Here is a 12,244-nt window from a genome sequence, read left to right as displayed (position 1 = left end):
GTGCAAAGTACCAAAAGCATGAAAGATTCTGGCTTAGTCTTAAAGGAGTGAAATAACATATGCAAAGTTGAGGAATGCACCACAAAATTCTACAGGCCTAGTACTCTTCTATTGGTTGTTTTAATCCAACAACTAACATTTCTGCCTGCGTATTTCTTCAATCTTATTTCCTTTTATGTTTTAAACATAAAACTTATATGGATTTTCATTCACTGTCTCCCATTTAATGACTAAGCGCAGGAAGGACTCCATTGTAAATGAGATGAAATATCATAGGTGTGGGCATCCTGGTACGTGGTATTTAATAAATATGTAAATCAATCAGTTTACATCTCTCCTCAGGCAGAAAAGGTGTATGAATTTATGTGTCCCTTTAAAGTCCACCGAATATACCAAAAGTCTTTACAGGAAGGTTGGGAAAGAAAGTTTAAATTTGGTCATTTGGACGCACCTTATTGACACTCTCCACAACCAGATCCTTATTTGAAAGTCGGTACTTCCTAGGAAGATGCAGGCCTCACATATTTACTATTTTTGGCCACATTTGTGGAATTGAGGACAAGTCAACATCACCAGATTCTGTATCCCAATGTCTGGTTCTTGTTGGGCTTATTTGATAAAACATCCCATGGGAACGCTATCTGCTTGAATTCAGAAATTGATGACCTACTGAAAATAAGGCCTTCCTCTTTTCCAGGCTGCTGAGTATCATGGTTCTTGACAAACTCAATAAACAAATTTAAAATTTAGTACTTTGCTAAGTGCTTAACACAGTGCTCTGCATACAGTAAGCACTCACTAAATATGATGGATTGATTGATTGATTGATTGAAAACTATCCACAGCAAGGATTAATGGAAATCATTTTTAAGCATCCTACAGTCTAAAATAACTTAAGTCTTCACTCATTCAAACAAATTTATTGAGCGCTTACTGTATGCAGAGCACTGTACTAAGTGCTCGGGAGACTACAGTACAACAATAAACAGATAGATTCCCTCCCCACAACAAGCTTAAAGCCTAAAGGGGAGACATGTTCTCCGCTCACAAGGACTTAAGATGGGCCTGGAAGGACCTGGGTTCTAATCCTGACTCCCCCACTTGTATGCTGAATGACCTTGGGTGAGTCACTTCACTTCTCTGTGCTTCAGTTGCCTCATCTATAAAATGGGGATTAAGATTGTGAGCCCCATGTGGGACATGGCCTCTGTCCAACCTGATTATCTTTTGCCTAACTCAGCACTTAGAACAGTCCCTAGCACATAGTAAGTGCTTAACAAATACCATTAAAAAACAAGAACCAAACATCAACAAAAAAACCTTTCAGCTATCAAATACTCATTTTCAGATGGGGCACTTGGTCATTGGTTAAAGAAGCAGCATAGCATACTGGATAGAACATGAGCCTGAAAGTCAGAAGGTCTTGGGTTCTAATAATGGCTCTACCATTTGCCTGCTGTGTGACCTTGGGAAAGTCGCTTCACTTCCCTGTGCCTTGGTTACCTCATCTGTAAAATGGGAATTGAGACAGAGAGCCCCACATGGGGCAGGGACTGTTTCTAACTCATTTTGCCTGTATCCTCCACTTAGTACAGTGCCTGGCACATAGTAAGCGCTTAACAAATACTATTATTACTATTAATAATAATAATAATGACTGTTAATAGTTTTTTTCTTAAAGTCAAACAACAAAATAACAAAATGACCCGTTCATACCCTGTAGTTTAAAATGACATCACTTTTCATCTAAAACATTATTGTGCTAATCCTGAATAGCTTTGGAGAACAATATTACTTACTTTTATTAATAAAGTAAAGCAAAGAGCAAAGCAAAGTTAAATAAAGAGAAGCAACATGGCTCAGTGGAAAGAGCACGGGCTTTGGAGTCAGAGGTCATGGGTTCAAATCCCAGATCCGCCACCTGTCAGTTGTGTGACTTTGAGCAAGTCAGTAACTTCTCTGGGCCTCAGTTACCTCATCTGTAAAATGGGAATGAAGACTGTGAGCCTACCATGGGACAACCTGATCACCTTGTAATCTCCCCAGTGCCTAGAACAGTGCTTTGCAAATAGTAAGTGCTTAACAAATGCCATTATTATTATTATTATATTACTTACTTTTACTAATAAATTATCATGGTAGTTGTTAAATGCTTACAATGTGGGCCAGGAACATCTCGACCAACTCTGTCACATTGTACTCTCCCAAGCACTTGATAAAGTGATCTGCAAACAGTAAGCCCTCAATAAATGCCATGGATGATGAAGAAGTGCCAATTACTGTGCTAAATGCTGGGGTAGATAATAATAATAATAATAATGGCATTTATTAAGCACTTACTATGTGCAAAACACTGTTCTAAGTGCTGGGGAGATTACAAGGTGTTCAGATTGTCCCAAGGGGGGCTTACAGTCTTCCTTCCCATTTTACAGATGAGAGAACTGATGCCCAGAGTTCCCAAAGTCACACAGCTGACAATTGGTGGAGCTGGGATTTGAACCCACAACCTCTGACTCCAAAGCCCACACTTTCCACTGAGCCACACTGCTTCTCTAGATACAATTATCCAATCAAATGTATTAATCACATGCTTTGTAGAGCATTGTACTAAACCCTTATGAAAGTACCATATACAGTGCAATCAGATCAGATACAGTCCTTGTCCCACAGTTTGAAAAGACAAGATTAATTATATGATTAAAAATTTTGCATTGTTTATTCAGATAACCCAGAAAAATTCTTCCAGTTATATTCTAATTCTCTCTAATAGACAAGCAGCGTGGCTTAGTGGGAAAAGGATGGGCTTGGGAATTCGAGGTCATGGATTCTAATCCCGCCTCCACCACTTGTCAGCTGTGTGACTTTGGGAAAGTCACTTAACTTGTCTGTGTCTCAGTTACCTCATCTGTAAAATGGGGATTAAGACTGTGAGCCCCACATGGGATGACCTGATTACCTTGTATCCACCTGAGCGCTTAGAACAGTGCTTGGCACATAGTAAGTGCTTAACAAATACCATCATTATTATTCTAATTTAAAAGAAAAATCATTTCAGTTCATTTCTAATCTCAACACCATGGAACGATATGAGCCCTGCTCAAAGCAAGTCCATTAGGGTACTTATCACTTTATTCAAAATAAGATCCAAACTATTTTTAATAATAAATTAGGCAGAGTATTAAAAAGTCAACAAGTAGCTACTGAAGAGACTGTGAGAAACCTGTTAGTTATAAGTGATCTACATTTTTTAAATGAATGGTGATTCAATCATATTGGAAAGAAAAATTACCTCATGTCTAATTCTATTTATTTAACAAACTGGGATTCTTATGGTGTAATTAATCTTTTAAGTCTTGGGAGCTCACTAAGAAGGGTTCACACAGCAAGCTCCTCATCAACATAATGAGGCCAAGGAAAGAATGTTTAATGGTGGGCTTCATAAACTTTAATTAGACAAGGAAATACCTGTTAGCTATTCCCTCAAAAAAAAAAAAAATCAAATTTCAAGAATGAACATTTTGCTAAAGCATTGATTCATTCATTCAATCATATTTATTGAGTGCTTACTGTGTGCAGAGCGCTGTACTAAGAGCTTGGGGAAGTACAAGTCGGCAACATATGGAGATGGTCCCTACCCAACAAGGGGCTCACAGTCTAGAAGGGGGAGACAGACAACAAAACAAAACATGTGGACAGGTGTCAAGTCGTCAGAACAAATACAATTAAAGCTGAAAGCTAAAGTCAAATCCCCATTTTCCAGATAAGGTAAGTGAGGTCCACAGAAGTGAAGTGACTCGCCCAGGGTCATACAGCAGACAAGTGGTGGATCGGGATTAGAACCCAGGTCCTTCTGACTCCGAGGCCCGGGCCATGCTGCTTCTCAAAGAAAGCTGAGAGCCAGATTGCAGGGGGCTCAATCAATCAATCAATCGCATTTATTGAGCGCTTACTGTGTGCAGAGCACTGTACTAAGCGCTTGGGAAGTACAAGTTGGCAATATATAGAGACAGTCCCTACCCAACAGTGGGCTCACAGTCTAAAAGGAACTGTCTCAACACATATCCTGACTATTCGAGCAACTTGAAGGCAATATCTGCCCCAAAGGTCAGAGAGAGCATTTCGAGGACCCATTTTCCATTCTTTTTTAACCACCTGCATCAAGATCGTTAAGTTCCCCTCATAGTTACATCACCAGAGTTTCCATCACTTGCCACTTACTTTCCTGATTCCATTCTAATTTCCTGCGGATTCATCCATGAGGGCAGTCGCATTTTTTTATTGTATTTTATTATCAACTACAGCTTGGCGTGTGAGGTTGTTTTGGGAAAAAATTCATTCTCTCCTCCTCCTCAAATGCAAAATGGCCAATTTGTTTTGTTTTTAATGAAATAAAGCCTATAAAACATTGAAGGAAAATCACTTCGAAAAAAATGACTCTATAAACTGAACAGTAGTAATAATGGCATTAGCATTTGTCACTCAAACCATATGATAGCCCACCTAACTACCTCTGTTCCATCTAATTGTAGCAAAGGGAAAAAAAAAACAAAAAAAAACCTCGGAAGGGATTAACACGAGATAATGTATCTGAGTGACAGGCATTCATCCAACGGCAACACAATGTCTTTTTTTAAATTTTGTTTTCACAACAATCACTCCTAAAAGATTTCTTGTTAATTTTTTATGTTACTCTTTATAAAAAATTTAAATGGAGCTTTTTCCACCCAAGAAAGGAGCTGTAGTAAATGGATTTTCTTTTTAATCTCAATATTGCAGCCTTAAGTTCTTTCTTTCAAAGTTTCTTTGTTTTTCCTGCCTGTTTTTCTTTTTTATGATCCCGAACCACCTTCTTCATTCATTCAATCGTATTTACTGAGTGTTTACTGTGTGCAGAGCACTGTACTAAGCGCTTACATAAACATAAACTGCGAAATCAAATCCGATTCCACTCAGGAGTCTCTTTAAATAAGTGGGTCTGGCCTGAAAAGTGATGGAAAGTGAAAAAAAAATTATAAAGGGGGGGGGTTCAGAAAAGAGGTAGTGGGCTTGACATACTTGAATAGAGCGAAACGATCCACATACACTACAACACATCTACTGTCGGGGCTCGATCAGTCAATCGTATTTATTGAGTGCTTACTCTGGGTAGAGCACTGTACTAAGCGCTTGGGAGAGTACAGTACAACAGAGTTTGTAGTCACATTCCCCTGTGTAGCTTGCCCATGTAACAATACATCACTCTACAACATGAGAGCAAAAAAAAAATTCATGTGAGGGATTTAGTTCCATCAATCATTAATTATAGCATTTGTTAAGCACTTACTATGTGCCAGACACTGTAGTGGATGTAAGCAAATTGCGTTGGCCACAGTCCCTTTCCCATATGGGGCTCACAGTTTCAACCCCCGTTTTGCAAATGAACTAACTGAGCACAGAGCATAAGAATAATAATAATGATAATGGCATTTATTAAGCGCTTACTATGTGCAAAGCACTGTTCTAAGCACTGGGGAGGTTACAAGGTGATCAGGTTGTCCCACGTGGGGCTCACAGTCTTAATCCCCATTTATCTCTCCCCCTCCCAAATCACTTTCATTTTTTTTTTTTGATAGCATTTATTAAGCTCTTACTATGTGCAAAGCACTGTTTTAAGCACTGGGGGGATACAAGGTGATCAGGTTGTCCCACATGGGGCTCACAGTCTTCATCCCCATTTTCCAGATGAGGTAACTGAGGCCCAGAGAGGTTAAGTGACTTGTCCAAAGTCACACAGCTGACAACTGGCAGAGCCGGGATTTAAACCCATGACCTCTGACTCCAAAGCCCGGCCTCTTTCCATTAAGCCACGCTGCTTCTCTAAGAGAAGTCAAGTGACTTACCCAAGGTCACACGGCAGACAAGCCGTGGAGCTGGGATTAGAACCCATGACCTTCTGATTCCCAGGACCGTGTTCTATCCGCTACACCGTGCCTTTTGTCAACATCCACTTGGATCAAATCTGCCCCTCAAATACTTAGCCGAGAAACTTTGTGCTCCCCTGCTGTGTTGAGTACAGAGTAGTAACCGCCCAGACCTGCTCTATTCAGGGCTTATACATCCCATGAATTAAGCACTAACTCAGATAGAGATCTCTTTTTCCTTCCTCTCCCTATCTGTAAATTATGCTAGAGTCTTATCCCCTGGCCAGATTGTCATTCTTTCATCATCGATCATATTTATTGAGCGCTTACTGTGTGCAGAGCACTGTACTAAGCGCTTGGGAAGTACAAGTTGGCAACATATAGAGACAGTCCCTACCCAACAGTGGGCTCACAGTCTAAAAGTCATTCTTTGACTTTAGTTTATCCTCTAGACTGTAAACTCATTGTGGGCAGGGAATATGTCTGTTTACTATTTATTGTACTCTCCCAAGGGCTTAGTCCAGTGCTTTGCACCCGGTAAGCGCTCAATAAATCCAATTGTATGAATGAATCAGAGAAGCAGTGTGACCCAGCAGAAAGTGCACAGGGTTGAAGTCAGGAGACCGGGATTCTAATCTTGGCTCGACTGCCTGTCTGTTGGGTGCCCTTGGGCAAGTCACTTAACTTCTCTGTAACTTAGTTTCCTCATCTGTAAAATGGGCGTGAAATATCTCCCTTCTCTCAGTCCCCCACTGACCGTGAGCTACGTACACATCTGTGATTTACTTATTTTTATAGAAGCAGCGTGGCTCAGTGGAAAGAGTACGGGCTTTGGAGTCAGAGGTCAGGGGTTCAAATCCCTGCCAACTGTCAGCTGTGTGACTTTGGGCAAGTCACTGCACTTCTCTGTGCCTCAGTTACCTCACCTGTAAAATGGGGATGAAGACTGTGAGCCCCCAGTGGGACAACCTGATCACCTTGTAACCTCCCCAGTGCTTAGAACAGTGCTTTGCACATAATATGCACTTAAGAAATGCCATCATTATTGTCATTATTATTACAAGGTAAGCACTCAATAAAATATGATTGATTGATAGGAGATAATGTGCCAGATCTGATTGTATTATATCTTTGCCCGTTTTGGGCACACAGTACACCATTAAAAAAGACCACATTCTGGAGAAGCAGCATGGCTCAGTGGAAGGAGCCCGGGCTTTGGAGTCAGAGGTCATGGGTTCAAATCCCGGCTCTGCCACTGGTCAGCTGTGTGACTTTGGGCAAGTCACTTCACTTCTCTGGGCCTCAGTCACCTCATCTGTCAAATGGGGATTAAGACTGTGAGCCCCCATGGGACAACCTGATCACCTTGTAACCACCCTAGCACTTAGAACAGTGCTTTGCACATAGTAAGCGCTTAATAAATTCCATCATTATTATTATTACTGAGGACAGAACTCATGTCTAGTAACTCTACTGTAGTCACTCAAATGCTGAACACAGCTCTCTGCACATAGGAGGCACTCAATAAATATTATTGATTGATTGATTTGCCCATCATTACAGGGCTTTAAATAGTTCCCGTTGTGGAAAGTGGAGAAATTTTTGAATTGCATTATGTTTTATTCTTTTAAGAAAAACCTGGCTGCTCAGATGCACAGATAATCATCTTTTAAATTGAGAGATGTGATGATTTAAATGGGTTTCCACTTTCATATTCAAAAGCTGCAAAGAAATGCTTGGATTTAATTTTGGGATTGCAAATAGAAGCCATTGAGAACCTGGGGATGGTTGGATAAATATTCATCTCTGTCACTGTGAACAACATTAAATAGAGTTACCTGGGTCATTTCCCTAACAAAATTATATTCCAAAACACCTAGTAAAATTGGACGTAATTAGCTGCCCCTAGATTAATTACCTATATTGAAAATTAAAAATGAATGCACTAAGAGAAGGAAAGAGCTAATGTAATCATGTAAATTGGCTTTATTTGTTCTTTGCTGAGAAATTCCTTTAATATTTGACTTCGGGATAAATAATAACAAAATCCAGGGATAATTGTTCACAGCTTACTATTTTTTCCCTCTTTTTTCATTCCTTCACTCCCTACACACGTACACAGCCCCACAGCAGTCCTTTTTCACACCAATATGAAGTGCCAAAATCATCTCTTCTCTGAAAAGTACACAACATAACAATCGGCTGCTAGGTCTTTGCAATTCCTTCATTCCCCACTGGTTCTTACATTCAAGTACCACCCGAGATTGAAAAGCAAAGCTTCCTGTTTTATGAAAAGAAAAAGCAGGAGAAAACATAGCAGCAGATTCTTCAAACTTTATTTTAACGTGTGAATTAACTTCCTGCTTCCCCTGCATTTGCTTGGTTGCCCTTCTGAGCTCCATAATAATAATAATAGTTGTGGTATTTGTAAGGCACTGCTCTAAGCACTGGGGAGGATACATGCAAATCGGGTTGACAAAGTCCCTGTCCCAAATGGGGCTCATAGTCTTAATCCCCATTTTACAGATGAGGTGACTGAGGCACAGAGAAGTGAAGTGACTTGCCCAAGGTCAGACAGGTCACACAAGTGGTGGAGCCGGGATTAGAACTCACGACCTTCTGAATCTCAAGCCCTGCCTCTAGCCACTACACCACGCTACGTCCCATACACTATCCTGATATATCAAAGCAGCGTGTCTCAGTGGAAAGAGCCCCAGCTTTGGAGTCAGAGGTCATGGGTTCGAATCCCGCCTCCACAACTTGTCAGCTGTGTGACTTTGGGCAAGTCACTTCACTTCTCTGGGCCTCAGTTACCTCATCTAGAAAATGGGGGTTAAGACTGTGAGCCCCCCGTGGGACAATCTGATCACCTTGTAACCTCCCCAGTGCTTAGAACAGTGCTTTGCACATAGTAAGCACTTAATAAATGCCATTATTGTTATTATTATTAAAAGTATAGTTAAACTGCATCTTTACTATCAACTCAAATGATGTTGAGATAAATGAGGGAGTATTTGTGGATTTCAACTTCTCAGTAGGTTTAAATCCCCTTTTGGTGTAGTCCTAATTTTATTATTTGAATAATTTGTATCCCATAATGATACAAAAATATAACTAGAAAGTTATGGCTACCCCTATGGTTATAAACAGTTTTTTCATTACAGTGATAGTGATTTCATTTTGAACATTAAGGACAATTACTCACACATAAAACCACACACCAGGTTTCAGGTGAGATATAAACAGATTTGGGTTATCTGTTTTTGAATATAACCTGCCACTTGCCCCCTAAAATACTGTGGTGATTTCTTTGGACTTACATTGTCTATTGCCAAAATACATAGACAGTAAGGACTAATTCTCTTTCTTCTTTTTCAATTCTCTACTGTGTCCAATATACTGTTTGCATCAAGTGGAGTATTCAGTGAGCATCACCCATTAACCGATAGACCATTCAGAATAAAAGAGAGGAACAGCTGACAGGGGTGATGGGTGTGGGTGTCAATAAGGGAGGAAAAATAGTTTTGCCTAGCAGAGGAGAGGGCAGAGCTAAGGCAGGAAAGAATAAATTAAGTCATCTAGGAAAGTTTATAAACATATATCTATACTTCACCCTTCCCCGCAAAAAATGATTCATATTTCACAATGTAAATTACGTGTGGAAATTAAGTGATATCTTAATAATAATTATAATAATGGCATTTATTAAGCACTTACTATGTGCAAAGCACTGTTCTAAGCACTGGGGAGGTTACAAGGTGATCAGGTTGCCCATTTTACAGGCACAGAGAAGTGAAGTCACTTGCCCAAAGTCACACAGCTGACAATTGACAGAGTCGGGATTTGAACCCATGACCTATGACTCCAAAGCCTGGGCTCTTTCCACTGAGTCACGCTGCTTCTCTTAACCTTAGTATCCTTACACTTTCTTTAAGTTCAGTATTCACATTTGAAAAGGCAATGCCTTATTCTTTTCATACAGACAGAAGTGTCTGCTCCAAGAATGATGATGGTATTTGTTCAGCACTTACTATGTGCCAAGCACTGTTCTAAGCACTGGGAGCGGGGAGGTACCAGATGATCAGGTTGTCCCACGTGGGGCTCACAGTCTTAATCCCCATTTTACAGATGAGGTAACTGAGGCACAGAGAAATTAAGTGACTTACCCAAAGTCACACAGCTGACAAGTGGCGGAGCCGGGATTAAAACCCATGACCTCTGGCTCCCAAACTCGGGCTTTTTCCACTGAGCCACACTGCTTCTCCAAGAAGGCAATGGGCGATGGTTTTGAGCTTCTTTTGAGATGCTAATTCCAACACAATATTTATTTGGCTGCCTCTAGGCTGGGTTTATGGGGGGTGGACAACAGGTAGCTCAGAGACCAACCAGAGAAGGTTGCTCTCATGAGAGTTTTAGCCATGTTTTTCAAACTAATTAGCTAGACCAGCTAGACCAGAAGGGACTAGTTAGAATTGGACTTCTACGCTGTAAGCCCGTTGTGAGCAGGGATTGTCTCTCTCTTTACTGCTGAATTGTACTTTGCAAGCGCTTAGTACGGTGCTCTGCACACAGTAAGCGCTCAATAAATAGGACTGAAGGAATGAATTGAATGAATGATTGAGATGTACCTTGACTGAACAGACCCCACAATTCTTCAGAAATGAAAGACAGTTTTCCCTCTCTCTCATCATTTCCTGCTCACAGCGAGCTTACAGTCTAGAAAGGGAGACAAATATCCCCCCCGTCCCCCTCTCCATCCCCTCCATCTTACCTCCTTCCCTTCCCCACAGCACCTGTATATATGTATATATGTTTGTACATATTTATTACTCTATTTATTTATTTTACTTGCACATATCTATTCTATTTATTTTATTTTGTTAGTATGTTTGGTTTTGTTCTCTGTCTCCCCCCTTTTAGACTGTGAGCCCACTGTTGGGTAGGGACTGTCTCTATATGTTGCCAATTTGTACTTCCCAAGCGCTTAGTACAGTGCTCTGCACATAGTAAGCGCTCAATAAATACGATTGATGATGACGATGATGATGATATTAATATAAGTAGATTACAGATATGTGCATATCTTAATCGGTTCGCTCTCAATCAGTACAGTGCTCAGGAAATACTATGGATTATTTAGTACAGTGTGCTGCACTCGTCATATTCATATTAATACTACTACTAATAACAATAACGATAGTATTTGTTAAATGATTGTTGTTGTTGTCTCATGCTGTCGAGTCTGACCCATACGGCGCCATAGACCCATCTCTCCCAGAACGCCCCGCTTCCATCTGCAGTTGTTCTGGTAGTGTATCGAGAGAGTTTTCTTGGTAAAAATACAGAAGTGGTTTACCATTGTTGCATTCCACGCAGTAAATGAGTCTCTGCCCTCGACTCTCCCCAGTGATGCTGCTGCCCAACACAGGTGAGTTGTGACCTGTAGCAGATTGCCTTCCACTCGCTACCCACTTCCCAAGCTAGGAATGGAATGGACAGGCCTCTGCTTGACTCTCCCTCCCGTAGTCGTGACTGGTAGAGGACTGGAAACTCTCCAGGTGCAAACATGAGAGGGAGTTAAATGCTTACTATGTGTTAGACTCTGCTCGAAGAGCTGCGGTAGATACAAGCTAATCAGGTTGGACACAGTCTCTGTCCCACAAAAAGCTCACGGTCTTAATCCCCATCTGACAGACACACACTCAGATTTTTTAAAAAAGCTTTATATATTTGTATGAGAGAGAGAGAGAGAGATAAAGAGAGACTGGTGATGAGAAGCAGCTCAGTGGAAAGAGAACAGGCTTTGGAGTCAGAGGTCACGGGTTCAAATCCCAGTTCTGCCAATTGTCAGCTGTGTGACTTTGGGCAAGTCATTTCACTTCTCTGTGCCTCATTTACCTCATCTGTAAAATGGGGATTAAGACCGTGAGCCCCCCGTGGGACAACCTGATCACCTTGTAACCTTCCCAGTGCTTACAACAGTGCTTTGCACATAGTAAGCGCTTAATAAATGCCATTATTATTATTATTATTACTCCAGGGAATAACCTCCAGGACCAGAATCACAGCTAATCATCCTCTGTACCCATTATTTATCTTTAAAAGCCTTATCCAAAATGGTGGTTCCTCACACGTAGTGTGCCACCGAGGCAGCACTATTTTAGCAATGAGGAGCCTTTTATTAGTCTGGCAAAGGAATTGTCAGGGCAGCAGCTCTGTAGCCTTAGAACCCCTTCCTCCATAATGAAGGTGATAACTGATGGAGGGCCCTTCGAGGACTCCAAAACTTGTTCACCTCCTATTTTATGTTCGTCTAATAAAAGGGAGGCTGCTTCCCAAGTTCT

General features: G+C 40.9%; 1 non-coding gene across 1 annotated transcript; it reads right to left on the bottom strand.

Annotated features, from left to right (window-relative positions):
- Positions 1 to 11,338: 11,338 nt before the first annotated feature.
- On the bottom strand, positions 11,339 to 11,476 carry LOC119930218. The gene has a single exon (XR_005451706.1). It is a non-coding gene; the product is annotated as a small nucleolar RNA SNORA7 (small nucleolar RNA).
- Positions 11,477 to 12,244: the final 768 nt, after the last annotated feature.

This window comes from Tachyglossus aculeatus, chromosome 6, assembly GCF_015852505.1.
Source record: "Tachyglossus aculeatus isolate mTacAcu1 chromosome 6, mTacAcu1.pri, whole genome shotgun sequence".
Lineage (NCBI taxonomy): Eukaryota > Metazoa > Chordata > Mammalia > Monotremata > Tachyglossidae > Tachyglossus > Tachyglossus aculeatus.
This window is presented reverse-complemented; position numbering and strand designations above follow the sequence as displayed.